Source organism: Spermophilus citellus (assembly GCF_964194105.1).
Source record: "Spermophilus citellus genome assembly, chromosome: 13".
Taxonomy (NCBI): domain Eukaryota; kingdom Metazoa; phylum Chordata; class Mammalia; order Rodentia; family Sciuridae; genus Spermophilus; species Spermophilus citellus.
The window spans coordinates 94,757,581-94,774,425 of NC_138193.1; the positions used below are offsets into that span (position 1 = coordinate 94,757,581).

General features: G+C 35.6%; 1 protein-coding gene across 1 annotated transcript in view; it reads right to left on the reverse strand.

Annotated features, from left to right (window-relative positions):
- The window catches only part of BABAM2 (BRISC and BRCA1 A complex member 2), a 417,514-nt gene that overhangs the window by 331,511 nt on the left and 69,158 nt on the right, over positions 1-16,845 (reverse strand). The gene's annotated exons all lie outside the window — the stretch shown is intronic.

Below are 16,845 nucleotides of genomic sequence, written 5' to 3' on the forward strand. Positions count from 1 at the left end.
CATTTATCACAACCTGCCATTTCCAACATTCTAAACTACTAGCATAAATTTAAATTTTGTCAAATATCATAGGAGCTGACACTTTAAACTTGAGACCTCACAATTTAATCAAGTATGTCTATATCATTCACAAAAATGTTGAGCAAACCCATTATTCTGTATAATTAAAATCACTTTAAAAAGCTGAACAAAACATAGTAAAAAAATATGACCCTAGAGATTTTCCAATGATTGTTCAACTTACTGCAATCAACCATTTTTTTCCTCTACAATACATAAAATATCCAGAAAGACATCACAGGAAAAGTTTCTAATTTTCAGCTGAAATGATTGCTTTGTCAGCTGATCTACCATGGGGGGGGGGGGGAATGTTAGTTTAGAATAACCTGCTTCTAAGTAAACCCATGTTGTCTACTAAAGATACAACACTTTTTAAATGTTCTCCATTTGTAACTCTTGTCTTACCCTATTACTATTATAAAGATAAAACAGTGACTTTAAGAATACATATCCCCTTTCTTTAAACATTGGGACCTTGATTTGTGTTAGGCTGCTGTCATTACCTAAAATTTCTTCACCCGGATGATTTTTGTGGTAATACTAGTAATTCCATGTGTCAAAAAGATAACCACTACAAAAGGAACTGGTAACCAATTGGTGTGGGTAACTAATTCAGACAAGAAACAAGTTTCAAGACCATGAAACTTCCATGCAGATGAGAAAATTCTTTTGTCCCTAGGACAAAAATATTTTTTGAATGACCAGTGTAATACTGTCTCATGGATAATAAGATTCCAATTAATGACAGTAGCTATACAGCCACTTGCTGAGAATACTATTAGAGAAATTGCTACAATAAAGTAGTAAATTACATGACATGAAAAGGTCTTCAGCTCTGAAAAACATATATATATTTCTTTGGCTTCAGTTAATTATAAGGATGACATAAGTTCTGACAAAGATATGTCTTAAGAGGTGTTGCAGCAAGACTAGTAGATTGAGGGGGAGAATATTCTATTTTAATTAAATTTTATTTTGATCATATCTAATTTCTTTCAGATACCTTATGATTCATACAATAAAACTGGTTTTAGCATATGTTAAAGCTAAAATCTTTTGATAATTTCATTTCTAAATAAATTTTTTAAATGTTTTAAAATGAAAACCCAGTTTTTTCACCCAAAATGCTTGGTTTAACTGTACATATTTCATCCACCTTATTATCTTAACCTTCAAATTGTCCTGACCTTTAAGTTTTCTTCCTTCATCTTTCCCACATTAAAGAAAAAAAAAACCCAAACCATTTGAGAAACTGGAGCAAAAATAAGCCATTTCTCTTTGTAAATTGATTATCTCAAGTACTTGGTATAGTGATTAAAGCTGACCAGCATGCTTCCCAATCAGGCCAACTGACCACCACTTTTCCGAGCTGATGGGTGGCAGAAGCCATTGGCATTTAATGCTGGATTTACCTTCTATTCAGCAAAGCCACTGCTTATTCTTATTTCCTGCATTACTTTCTCACCTGAAACTACTGGTTATTCACATTGATTTGCTCTTAATTATTTCTACTGCAAAGCCGACTGTAAGTGTATGGTAATAAATAATATTTATTTTATAACACACTACAGTAGAAAAAATAGTGAGTTGGGATTCAGAAGTTCTGAATTTGAGTTCTGGGTCCCTGACTGTCCAGCTACATGGGCATCAATCAGTCGAGTCACTCAGACCCTGTGACTCTTCTCTTACACGCAAACCAAGATAGCCAGCTGTCCCTCAGAAAGTTGCTGGGAGATTAAAGGAGATCATTTAAGTAAAACTACTTGGAAAACAGAGAATATTGTTTGATTATAAATACTTCTTTCTAATTCCTGGCTGAACCCCACAGAAATTTAAGGCTGATGTGGCACAGTTTGACCCAAACAACACTTACCAAAATATCAGGAGAAATAACCACAGAATGCTAAATGTGGGGGGAGAAACCACACTGATCTTTCTTTCAATTGTGACTTCATTGTTTAACAATGAGTCCTTGCTGACTGCACACACAGGCACAAACCAGAGCAGCGGCAGCAGAATCACACTTGCCCCCAAGGACAATCTGGGACAATCTGGGACTGGGCCCTGGGCTTCAGCTCCCACCACACATTGTCCACAAGATCACGAAGTCGACCCGTGCTCACAAGCTGCAAAAACCAAGCAATAGCCTGTGGAATTCATGAAAAATAAAACTGAATAATACTTTCTACTGTCAAATCGCTCTGAAAGGTCCAGTAAGTGGATCAAGAAAGATGAAAACAGAAGGAAAAAAAGTGGCAATGAAGGATTCTTTAGAGTTCACACACCACAGATCTAAACAATAAACTAAACAATGAACAAAAGTGAGTCCAAAAGTGGGGAAAAGTCTACTGAAATGGGATGAAAAATAAAGATGCTGAAAAACAAGAATGAATATTGAAATTTAAGAAAACACTTTTCAGAAACAACAAATGAAAAAATTAAAATGAATAAATAAAACTACTACCTGAGAAAAAATAGTTACAGTCACATAAGCTGTCTGTACTTTATAGAAAGTACCAAGGGGGAAAAAAAAGCAACAGAAAATAAGCAGTTTTTTCAAAAGCAATGGCATCACAATGGCAATTTTTCTGATAACTTAAATTTAAGCTGATGATAAAGGACAGAGACAGTCGAGCTTCTGCCAGGAAAATTGCGCAAGTCAGAAAGCAACAAATCAAGCAGGGTCTGCAAGGGCAAGTAAGTCCGTGTGCTGCAATTTTCAGGGAAGGGGTGGAGAAAGGAGCAAAACACAAGTCACAACATCTCAGAAGTGCCAAGGTCACCCTAACACAGTGGAAAAAAAGATAAAGTATAAAGAAACAGTGAAATAGAGGCACCTCACATGCCTCAAGACTGGAATATAGTAGACTACCCTTACAAGACAGGGCAGAGCCTGTCCACGGACCACAATAATGAAGTGGATTAGGCACACTGTGGTTATCCTGTCACGAAAGCACCATTCTGTCACCCAGTAACAGTGTTTAATGAGGCTACACAGTATTTCTCCTCAAGGTTTCAACAAAAGATATCTCGTTTCACAAAATGAAAACTGTCTAAAACTTGCAGGATTTCCAAGCTCTTGGGACTGCATTCAGACATGAAGCACGTCACCCTTCACAGAAACAATAAATGGCCTTTCATGTGGCTGGTGACCAGACTGCTGGATACTACAGAAAACAATTCTAACTTTCATAGAAACAATTCTGCCACTCAATTAACAGCACATGGAGAGTCCTCCGTTTGGACAAAAGCCCTCTGAAGCTTCAGAATTAAAACTGTAGATCTGGTCCCCTCTCCTCTCAAGAAAGCTCCTATTTACAAATCCCACTCAAAAAGTGGGATCCTTCCATCTCACAAAACCACAAGTGGCTCTTGGTTATTCATAATCCTCAAGAGTCATCTTGAGGTTCAGAACCCATCAACACAGAGCTACAAGTGGGCCCAAGAACTCTTCTGGGAAGATCCCCTCTACTTCTGCAGGACTCAAAGTACTTCACACTGATAGTTTAGATTGCACACAAAATTTTGAGGAAGGCAGATCATACCACACATAATAATGAAAAGTCACCGCTGTGTCTTTCCTCATGAGTTATCTGTTAAAGGCAGAAAGCTGAGGGCCAGTATTCTGTGCTATCTTTGATTCTCTCCACCAAGCAGTCAGGCCCTGTGCAAACCTTCTACCTCTTGATAATGACCTCAACTCCAACTTCATGGTGGGGGCGGGGAGTGAATATGGGTATGAGTATAAAATTGACAGTAATAGGTCATCAAATATGAATTTCCCATACCTCAAAATTTATCTATTGCTTTTTAGTTTTCCTCCCCTGCCTCAGAAGACTTCCCTCTGTGCCTCTGCTCTCATCCTCATCTTTCCTACACATGGACAGGCTCTTGTTCGACTCCTATTCTCCAGTGTCTGTGTTCTAGTCTCTACTGCTACCTACCCAACTACCCAAAACTCAGAGGCTTAAAGCCACCCCCATCTCATCACGCTCACAAGACTCTGTGGGACAGAAATAACAGGCAGAATGCAGATGATGATTCTTTTGCTCCCCGCAGCACTGAGAGCACTGTATTTAGCTGGTGGGATCCAGCTGGCCTGAAAGGACCAATATGATTTCACTTACATGTCTGGTGCCTGGGCTGGATAACCCCAAAACAACTGCCCAGTGCAGCACCTCCATATGGCCTCTTCATGTGGTTTGGCTACTGGACAGCATGGCTACCTCAAAGTAGTCAGATTTCTTATGCAGCGGTGCAGAGCTCCAACACAAGTGTTCCCACTAGCAAGATGAAAGCCCCAGTGCCTCTTATGACCAAGCCTCAGAAGCCATATGGCATCGTTTATACCATACTCCATTGGTCAAACAAGCACAAATTCAAGAGGAGGGAAATTACTCCACCCCATAAAGAAGGTACAGCAAGAAGTCCTTTTGTGGCACCAAAGAACTCGTGGGCAGGGGATTCTGCTGTAGTCATCTTTGGAAAATACAACTTCTCAGTCTCCTACTTGACTGATAAAATCCTTTCAGTCTAAAATCATGCTCAACATTTTAAAATATCTACTGTTAGCATTGTCCAGAGTAGAGGTGATGGTTTGGGGATGGTTTGTCAGGTGCTGGAAACCTAGTCCTCAGTGTGGCAGTGTTAAGGTGGTAGTGGAAGTTAGGTCATGGGGCCCACCCTCAGCAACCTGATTAACTCTATCTTGAGGGAATGGGTCAAATCTCACAGAACTCAATTAGTTTCTACAAATGTGGGCTGCTCTAAGTGAGCCTGGAACCTCTTTTGAATCCTTCTTCTGTATCTGCCACTCATCATTTTAATATACTTTCTTGCCATTATGATGGCATCTGCCATGAGGCCCTCATCAGAGCCAAGAGATGCCTATACCATGCTCCTGTGCCTCCAGAACTATTAGTTAAATGAACCTCTTTTTTCCTTATAAAGTACTCAGACTAAGGTATTCTGTTATAGCAACAGAAAACAGACTAGAACAGTATGCTTAAACAAAGAAATAATAAAAAGGTACTCACGAGCAGTTGAAAAATACTTAGCAAAACTTAGCAAATTGTGTACCAAGGAACAAAATGTTCAAAAGGGAGAACAGCAAAGAGAGCTGAAAAGGAAGGCTAGGGACAGACTGTCAGAGTAATTTGGTTTAGTAGAATACAGGATAAAGAGAAAGATAATGCTGGAAAAATTATGATGGTACCAAACAATGAAGGTTTCAAACACTGCTTCAAAACTCACCCTAAGTAGGGTCTTGATAATAACTAGATGGGCAGACAGATAGTAATTTGTAATTACTATGCATATCAACCTAGCAGGTCTATACAAACTTTGCAGTTCTCCTTTCCTTCTTCAACACAGAAATGATGCTTTTTTTAGAAAAAAGCCTTAGATACTTCCTTGTCCCATATATGAACCATAATGCTTTGAGATCCATGGACTTTTCTTTCCCTAACACAGGAGATGGTCACCCCTGCAATTAGCTGGAATTTGTCTTACCCATGTGTAGTGAAATTACATTTTAAAAAAATTTTAAAGGAGAAAGAAGGAGGTAAGAAGAATTTTTTAAATTATCTGAAGAAGAAAATTTTGCAATTTGCTCTATACCGAGATGACCAAATTGCCTGATTTCAACATTAAGTACTATTCATTCTTTCATCATGACAAATCATAGGCATATTGTCAAACAACACATTTTATGTCTAATCATTTCATGATCTGCTTATCAGATCCATCCCAAGGACAAAATCAAAAGCCCTACCACATTAAGGACAAATTCAACTTATCCTTTCCTTCCCAATGTACTATATTCATCACCCTAAAATAAGAGACTAACCTGTTAAGAATTGCCCTTTAGGGGCTAGGTTGTAGCTCAGTGGTATAGTGCCTGCTTCGCATGTATGAGGCACTGGGTTCAATCCTCAATACCACATAAAAATAAATAAATAAAGATTTTTTTTTAATGAACTGTCTTTTATATGTATCAAAGTGCACTCTACTGTCATATGTAACTAATTAGAACAAATTTTTAAAAAATCCTTCCAAGAAAAAAAAAATTGTCCTTTAGAAGGTCAAACTGGTTAGCCCCATTCTAGCCCAAATGCTGGCAAACTACTTTGACAAGTTCCTTTTCTGAGTTCTTTGTAATTACTATGCATATCAACCTAGCAGGTCTATACAAACTTTTCAGTTCTCCTTTCCTTCTTCAACACAGAAATGATGCTTTTTTTTAAAGCCTTAGATACTTCCTTGTCCCACTAATGGGTCCCCAAATCAGTGTTCTTTCATTTAAGATTTTCCACATGAGACCTAATATTTTAATAAATCCCACCATTATATACAATCATAATGCATCAGTAAAAAAAAATGTAGATTTTAAAAAAGCAAATGTTTTTTAAAAACCATAATGTTTTAGTATTACTATTTTACTCATTTATAATACTTTCTGATGGTCTACTACATATGTTATACACTGCAAGAGACCTTAGACATCACAGGTGGAGGGTTGCGCCTAGAGTTTAATAACATATTATTTCCAAGACTACAGATTTGGCTTTTTTTAATATTTATTTTTTAGTTTTAGGTGGACACAATATCTTTATTTTACATGTATGTGGTGCTGAGGATCGAACCCAGTGCCTCGTGCATGCTAGGCGAGCACTCTACCACTGAGCCACAACCCCGGCCCCTACAGATTTGTTTTGATAGAAATAATCTGAGTATCATATTTTCCCATACCTCAAATCCAGATTTCTTCTTTCATGCCATCTCTACTGCATTATCAAGATTTGGGTCTGCTTATACAATGTAATTATCTGATATCCCCAAATCTAACATAAAATCCACCTTCAGAATGTTCAGTTTTTTTAAATAAAGCAGCAAAATTTATCTTTCCTTTCACTTCATTCATATGAGTCAGAACATTTAAAAAAAAAAAGAACAAGAGCTGATGCTAGTGAACCCTATTGAAATCAGGCTTTTTCTAAAGATAAAAAGAAGACTCAGAAGTAGAAAAGATATGTGCCATCACATATGATTAAAATAATCCATGCCTGAGTTTGAATTCCCTTTTTAAATGGGTTAAAGGTAATTCCCATTCCTCAGAAAGAAAATCAGGATGCTAAGATGTGACCTCTAAGTCATGAGAAAGGAGGAAAATTGCTTACTTTTCTAAGTCACAACATGGTTCACCCACTATGGCATGATAACCTGGAGCAACTAAAATGATACTTTCATTTTAACACTCAACAGCGAAGAAATGTGCTTTAAATATCTCTGCGTTCCATATCGTTTGAAAATCCAATGCAAATACCCAAGGCATATCCCAAGTGAACAGACCCAACAGATGCTGATAACATGAACAGAAAAATTCCAGTGTTAAAGGGAAGAAAAAATTAAGAGAAGTAACTGGGCAATAGTATGGCCTAAGTAATTAGACTGAATTTGAAAATTAAAGCCTAGAACAAAACAAAACAAAACAAAAAAATCCTTTTGTGACTCTAAGATTCAAGCATGACTTCATTAACAACTGGAGTTTAGAAAACCTCTGATACACAAGTCTACCTTATGGAAAAACCAGACGACATCACTCAAGTATGTGTCCTACACCAACACAATGGATGGGTCGTTTCAAACTGCCAGCCAGCACCTTCAGAATTTACCCAAGTTTGAAGTTTTTTGTTCTTTCAAAGGAAGAAAGCAGCAACAAGTAAGTAACAATGGTGTGCTTCCTGGATGTAGGAAGGGTGAGAAGGGAGCGCTCCAGCTGCCCTTCCTAGAGAAATATGCCAGCTGCCTTCTGCTAGCTGAGATCACATTGCCAAAAACTTACAGGAGAGCAGTTATGATGGATGACTGAAAATACTGATCTGCTGCAAAGAGGATGTAGTGCGAACCACACAGGAACTGACAGGAAATCAACCCTCAGGCTGGCACTTACACATTGAAGAAGGCTAGGAATCCTGGACCTTTGACAGCCAAATTTCATCATCTTCCTTTGTAGGAAGAGCTACCCTTCCAAAAGAACAGTCAGAAAAACCTTGTACAAAGCTTTTTGGTGACTATTCCTGTTGAATAGCACTGCTCCCTGCTGGAGCCAGTGGTTTCCTCACATCTGTTAAGGGCCCATCTGAGGTCCGAGAGCACTACCTGACCACACATCACATGCTAGCTGGCACACACCTTCATGTTGTCAGTGGTGGGCCCACTGAATGCCATATATGAGTCATGGGCGGTGAGGATGGTAAGAAGAAAAACTAATACTTGGAGTATAATAATAATGAGTCATCCTCCTGGAAGAAAAGAAAACCTTACAATTGGCAGTTCTTTGGTACGAAATTTTAAAAAATGTTTTTAATATTAATATTAATTCCATGAAAGTTGGCAAAAAGAAAATGAGTGAGAAATGCGGTATTTGGTTAGCTTATGCCATGTAAAAGTCCAGTTCATGCTCCAAGAAAAAGAATGAGTAGGATATCTATTACCTATTCCTAGACTTGCCTTCTGCACTCACTGCTGCCAAGTTACTCACTCTCCCACACAACACTTTCCATACTAATTTTGACCCTGAAGAATCAAAAAGAAGTCTTGCCTTCTTTGCACCCAAATGCCAAAATGGAATCTTTTAGTATCTCACCTTTAAAAAGGGAATGTTTGAAAACAGGCCTCTCTGGCTGTGACATCAGTGAGTTGCTGAGGCCTCCAAGGGCCGGAGGAAACATTCCCAGTCCCTCGCAGTGATGCTGCACTCCTACGGTACAATCTGGCAATGGCCAGGGACCAAATCTTTAAAGCTGTTTTATGGTATTTAACATATGGTCATAAATTGCTCAGTGCTCTGAAGAGGGGCTAAATTTGCCACCCCTATTGATGAGACATGTTCTTATTTATTTAAATTTAGTGGCAAACTGGCATTTCTCCAGATGGAGAGGTTTAGGCATTAAGTACAAAGGAAGAACTAACTAGAAATGAGTTGTAACTTTTCTATACACTGAATGTAGCCACTATCTAACCAGCTTCCCACACAGCAAGACAATAAAGGAGAAGATTCCAATATCTAAGGCTCAAAACAGGGGAAAACATAAATTTTATTCAGGCAAAAATAACATTTTTTCTTAAATCCCTTTCTCTTTCTCCTCAAACTAGGTCTATTCCCATCATCTCCCTTCCCTATCCCTTGATTCCCCTCATATTAGATGTACTTGATCCTCATCTGAAATCCCACATCTACAAAATTCCCTGGAGCTTCCCAAATCCTCTTTTATCTACCTTCTTTTTTTTAACTATATTTTTGGATAAGTTGCTTATTTTTTTTTTAGATATCGTCATGCCATACACATTTTAATAAATGTTAACAAAAACAAAGAACAAAAAAATCATTGAAAAGGTATTAGGAATGAAGGTGAAGTGGGGGACACACATATGAGTGGTTCTTCAGAAACTTAGTCTACTTCTTCCATGCGTGATGTGTCATCATCTCCTTCCAGGGGTGGCATCTCTTCTGTTACAGCAGCACTGGTGTCGTCAGCAGTGGGATCATCCTCATCAATACCTAGACCAAGTTTGATCATCCTGTAGATCCTGTTAGCATGGGTCTGGGGATCTTCCAAACTGAAGCCAGAAGACAGGAGAGCAGTTTCGTACAGCAAGATGACCAGATCTTTCACAGACTTATCATCCTTGTCAGCCTCTGCCTTTTGCCTCAAGGTCTCAATAATGGAATGGTCAGGATTTATCTCCAGGTGTTTCTTTGCTGCCATGTAGCCCATTGTAGAGTTATCTCTGAGAGCTTGAGCTTTCATGATTCTTTCCATGTTTGCTGTCCAGCCATATGTGCTTGTGACGATACAGCATGGAGAGGCCACCAATCGGTTTGACACAACCACCTTTTCAACCTTTTTCTCCAAGATGTCCTTCATGATCTTGCAGAGGTTTTCAAACTTTGTCTTTTTCTCTTCCTGTTTCTTCTTCTCTTCTTCATCTTCTGAAGTTGCTTATTTTTTAATGGCTATAATTCTCCACTACTAAAGTATAAATCATACCAAAACATTTTGTTCCTTTTCTTCTAGGAGCTAGCCAATTGTCAGTGATAGAAGAAAAACAAGAAATTTGTGAGGTTGTCACTAAAAATATTAATATGAATTGTATCAAAAGAGAAATAATGAAGGGCAAAGCCACATGGTTTTCTTTTCCATGTGCTGATAAAGAAATGGCTAAAGAATCAAAAGATGATTATATTGCCTAATCTGAAATGTACATAAGGATTTCATTAAGTTGGAGGTTTGACAGCAGTCTGGAAATAGTATTAAAAGAACTATTCAGTCAAGAATTAGACTTTTTAAATCAACAAAAGTCTTGCTTTTTAATTTCAAGATATAGAAGAGTTACACCTGACACAAAAATAAATATCTACATATATACACAAGTATAGAGAAATATTTTTAAAGTTTAAATATATACTAGTAAATATGAATGTTATATACTGGAAAATAAAGCATGGTTTCTTTTAGGAGAATGAAATATGAAATCTCAATTATATTCCCCAACAAAAATCAAGGGAGATCAGATGACACCGTGTAAAGCCTGCTATGCAACAAGAATCCATCTGGAGTGTCTATACCATCTGAAGTGGCCATAACATGCCCCAAAAGGTTATATGCCAATTTCTATTTGAAATATGCTAGAGATAAGAACAATTTAATGTCCTTAAAGGGGCAAAAAAAAAAAAAAGGACTACTTGAAAATAGAGGATATCAAATCCCTCTGGATACTTGCAGTAAAAACCTACTTTTGTAAACACCCCTCATTCTGAGGTCAAACTAGAATTTTAAAATCTCTGCTTGACCTACTCTGAAAAAGTTCATGTCCCTTCTTTTCTAATATGAAGACACAATTGGCAGTGCTACAATCTTGCAAAAAAAGAAAATCATGCTGAAAAACAAAGATAATTATTAGAAATATAGGTATTTATTGACAATATGTGCTGTCTCAAGATACTATCTATAACTCAATCACTGATCAACCTAGCACATCAATAATCACATTAAATGTAAATGATCTAAACATACCAATGAAAAGACAAAGACTGTCAGAATTAAAAGCAAGACATAATTATATACTGCCTTATGAAACTCACTTTAAATGTGAAGCCCCAAATATAGGTTAAAAATAATAGAATGGAAAAAATTGTACCATGTTTTATTAATATAAATAAAGCAGATTTTACCCAAGGGCAAAGAGAATCAAGTCAAGTGGATATAATGATCCTAAATGTTTATGCATATGATTAACAGAGCTTTAAAATATGTGAAGCAAAAATTGACAGAAAAGTAAAAACAAGTAGACAAATCTAAAATTATAGTCTGCAATTTCCCCATCATTCTCAACAAGTAATAGAACGAGACAGAAATCAATAGAGTACACACTTAAACAACATAAACCCCTAATATACTCAGAGATCTCAATGTCCTTTTTTGTGAAAACAAGAGAAAATAAGAAGCAATGTTATATTTAAACATCTCTATTAACCCACTTGACCTAATTCTTATTTACAGAACACTCCATAAAGAATAACAGACACACATTCTTCAGTGCACATGGAACATTTACTAAGACAGTGCATATTATGGGACATAGAACAAGTTTGAAAAATTTAAAATGATTGAAGTCATACAAAGTATGTTCTATGACCACTATGAAATTAAATTCAAAATCAATTAAAAAAAGAATAATAGAAAAATCCAGAAATTTATAGAAACTAAATGACACATTTCTAAATAGCCAGAGGTTGAAAGAAAAAAATCTAACAGAAAATTAGAAAGTGTAATAAATGAAAACACCACGACATGAAAAAATTTGTAGGAAGTAGTTAAAGCAATACTTATGATGGAAATTTACAGCACTACACACTAACATTAGAAGAAAGGTATCAAATCAGTGTCTTCAGCTGCCACCTTAATAAACTAGGAAAAAAAATAGCAAGTAAAACTCAAAAGTAAAAAGAAATAGTAAAGATTAGAATGGAGGGCTGGAGTTGTAGCTCAGTGGTAGAGCGCTTACCTCGCATGGGTAAGCCACTGGGTTCAATCCTCAGCACCACTTAAAAATAAGTAAATAAAATAAAGATATTGGGTCCATCTACAATTAAAAATATTTTTAAAAAGATCAGAAATCAATAAAACATAAAAGACAATTACACAAAGAAGATGGATGAAACCAAAAGCTGGTTGAGGACATTAATAAAAATGATAAATTATTAACCAGGAAGTTAAAGAAAAAAATGGGAAGAGAATACAAGTTACCAAAATTAGGAAATCAGAGATGATACCACTATAGATTTTACATGTATTTGTAAAAATAAAAGAATATTATGAAAACTTTATGCCAAAAAATTCAGCAACTTAGATGAAATGGATAATTTCTTTTAAAGATACAAACTAGCCACACTCATGCAATATGAAGTGGATGAGTAGTGCTATATCTAGTAAGGAAATTTAATTTGTACTTTAAAACCTTTACAAAAAGAAAATCCTAGCCAGGTGCAGTGGTGCATACCTGTGATCCCAGCAGCCATGAGACTGAGGCAGGAGGATCGCCAGTTCAAAGCCAGCCTCAGCAACTTAGCAAGACCATAAGCAACTCAGTGAGACCCTGTCTCTAAATAAAATACAAAATAGGGCTGGGGGTGTGACTCATTGTAAGTTGCCCCTGGGTTCAATCCCCAGTGCCAAAAAAAGAAAGAAAGAGAGAGAAAGAAAATTCTAGGCCCAGACTGTTACACTGATAAATGCCATTGAACATTTAGGGAAACATAACAATTTTTATGAATGTTTATGAAAAGAAAAAGAAAAGTGTTTACTTATCAATTCATTCTATTCTGAAATCTTTTCTGAGGAGTCCCAGGGATTGAACTCAGGGGCATTTGACCACTGAGATGCTTAGTACCTCACTTTTGCTGAGGCTGGCTTTGAACTTGCCAGTCTCCTGCTTCAGCCTCCCAAGCCACTGAGATTACAAGCATGCCTCCATGCCCAGCTCTGACATCATTTTAATTATGATTTAAAAACTGGGAGAAAAATAAAAGAGAAACTATAAACCAGTATAATTCACAAATTATACATAAATGCAAACTTTCTAAAACTTCAATTGAATTAAACAACAACATGTAAAAAGAATTAAACATCACAACTGGAGTGTATCCCAGGTATGCAAGGTAGTTTGTATACTCAAAAACTGGTCAATGAAATACACTAGATTCATAACATTAAAAAAGAAAAAAACACAATCTTCTCAATGGATGAAGAAAAGTATTTACCCAAATCCAACTTCACTCTGGATTTTAAAATACTAAATAAAATAAAATATTTTCAATTAACTGGGAATAGAGGAAACTTAGCCTAATAAAGAGCAACTCTGAAAAATATACAGCCAACATTATATTTAATAGTGAAAAAAAGAACTCTTTTCCCCTACAATCTGTAACAGGTAAGAGTGTCTACTCTGAACATATTCAGTCTATAACACATTGGAGATTCCAGTCAGTGCACTAAGGCAATAAAAGGAATTGAGACTAGACAGGAAGAACCAAAACTGGAATTCACAAATGACAAAATTTTCTGCATAGAAAGTTTCAAGAAAGCGACAAAAAAATATAATTCAGACATGAGCTTATCATACTTGGATGATCCAAGACCAATAGACACCCCCGCCAAAAAAAAAAAAAAAAAACGATATATAATAGCAATTAAAAATAAAAGCATTTTAAAAAGTGCAAGACCAGTACATCAAATACTAAAAAACACAAAACTAAAAAATAAGCTGATTCCAGCTCTTTATGGAAATGCAAAGAAACTTGAATTTCCAAAACCGTTTTGGAAAAAAGAATAAAGCTGAAGGATTCATATTCATATGAATTACTTTCTCAATAGGACCCCTAAAGCTTAGGAAATAATGCTAAGAGTTAATAAATGGGATGGCATAAAATTAAAATGCTGCCCAGCAAAGGAAACAATTAAGAATGGAAAGAGAGAACCAACAGAATGGGAAAAAATATCTTTGCTAGCTATTCTTTTGACAGTGGATTAGTATCTACAATATATAAAGAACTCAATAAACTTAACACCAAAAAAAAACAAATAACCTAACTAATAAATGGACAAATGAAACCAGACACTTCTCAAAAGAAGAAATACAAATGTCCAACAAAATATATTTTAAAAAGTTCAACACCATTATCAATTAAGTAAATGCCAAATGCCAATCAGAATTACCCTGAGATTTCATCTCATACCAGTCAGAATGGAAGTCATCAAGAATACAAACAATAATAAATGCTGGAGAGTATGAGGAGAAAAAGGAACACTTTTACACTGCTGATGGGACTGTAAATTAGTATAATCACAAAGGAAATCAGTATGGAGGTTCCTCAAAAGATGAGGCATGGAACCACCATATGATCCAGCTATTCTACTCCTCAGTATTTATCCTAAGAATTAAAGTCATCATACTGCAGTGATACATTCATTTGTGTTTACAGCAGCATAATTTACAATAGACAAACTATGGAAACAGCCTAGATGTTCATCAACAAATGAATGGATAAAAAGAATGTGGTGTATATACACAAAGGAACTTTCTTCAGCCATAAAGAAAAAATAAAATTATGTCATTTGCAAGAAAGTGGATGGAACTTGAAGTCATTATGTTAAGCAAAATAATTCAAACTCAGGTCAAGAGTCTTATGTTTTCTCTCATATGTGGAAGCTAGAGAAGAAAAAAAAAAGAAAGGTGGGGGAATCTCATGAAAAGTAAGGGAAACCAATAGAATAAAGGAAAGGGACAAGGAAGGAGGGGAGAAGTGCTGGGGAGTGATACTGGCCAAATTATATTGTTATATTATATACATGTACTAATATGTAACAAACCCGACCATTATGTATAACAATAATGCACCAAAAATGTGTAAAAAAAACAGAATTAAACAAAGTAAATAAATCATATAATTAACTGACAAAAATATTAAATATGTAGAAGTAAATTTAACAAAATCTGTTTAAGACATGTTCACTGAAAACTACAAAATACTGCTGAAAAAAATTACAACCTAAATAAATGGACAGATTACCATTTGCATCTACTGGAAGACTCAATGTTAGTAAGATATTAAAGCTCCACAAGTTGACCTCCAGATTCAATGCACTGTTCAGCAGGACTTCTGTAACTTTCAACAAAGAGCTTTAAAAAAGAAGTTATAGGATTTACACAATCTTACTTAAAGACATCCTATAAGGCTACAGGAATCAAGAGAGTGATGTTCTTTGGTTAAGGACAGACATACCAAGGAAATACAATGGAAGGTTCAGAAATGAACCACCCTAAAGTGGTTTAATGACAAAAATATGGTCAAAAATAGGTCAAAATGGATTAATATCAAATTGGCAAGAATATGGAGTAACTAGAACACTCAATAAATTGCTATCAGTAATGTAAAATGGCACAACTACTTTGGAAAACAGTTTAACCACATATTTATAAGGCTTAAAACATGATCAGACTACTTCTATGTATTTGTCCAAGAAAAATAAAAAGATATTTCTACAAAAAGTCATCTATAAAAATGTAGTGGTAACTTTATTCACAATAGATAGCTAAAACCTGGAAACAATCCAAATGTCCTTCAATAGATGAATGAATAACAAAAAAACAAAAATAACTACAGTAGGTCTATTCAATGTTATACTTTGTATACTTTCTTTTATTCAATAATAAAAGAAACAAAGTACTGATAAAAGTAACAATATGGATGAATCTCAAAAACATTTATGCTGCATGAAAGATGCTATACACCAAATTCACAGTATATGATTCCATTTATATAAAATTCTAAAATAGGCAAAAGTGTTGCATAGTTTCAGAGAAAAGCTAAGGCTCAGAAGTTAGGGGAAGGGTGCTGAAGAAGACCGACTTGATTTGTCGAGGGAAAGAAACATTCTATATCTTGACTGTGGTCTACGTTACAGGTCTTTACAACTGCCAAAATGCATGGCACTTTACACTTAAAATGGGTACATTTTAGTGTATGTAAATCATACCACAATATCAAAAAGATATAAAAGAGTGGGATATAAATTTCCACCTCCAAGTTGTGTTGATTAAATGAACTAATGTATGCTAATTCTATTTTCTTTTAAAATCATGCTCCACAAGTTAGCTTAGCAATGATATCAGTCACTTCTTAATAAACCATCATTGGCATTAAAGCCAGATTATATATGTATTATTAACTATAACTAATCTGATTTTACAAATTTAAATAAATAATATTAGTTGCTACTCTAGGTATTTCTAATAGTCCATGAATTCCAATAAAATAAAATATTCCAAAAGAGCAAGGCAAAGGAATCCTGAAAATCTAAGAGAGAGAATGTCTAATCCACAAAATTAGCACTTTTTACTTGCCTTTCAGTGAGCGGTTTTTTAGAACAGTCACTAAATCAAAGGTGACCTACCTCCCTAATTAGCCTCTAAAAATACCTTGAATGCTAGATAATAATAATCTTTAAGTAAGTGAATCTTTTTTAAAAGATAAAAATAAAAGTAAAATGGACTATGCTACTAAAGAAAATTACAGTGCCTCTCACCGTGATGCAAAATGCTAAGTCCCTGGACACAGTGCCCAACTTTTCACTTAGCTCAACTGCAAGTCATAGTAAAAACAGTTAACTCCTACTCTCCTTGCAAGAGACAGAAGAGAAGTAGCCTAAGGAGGTTCCCAAA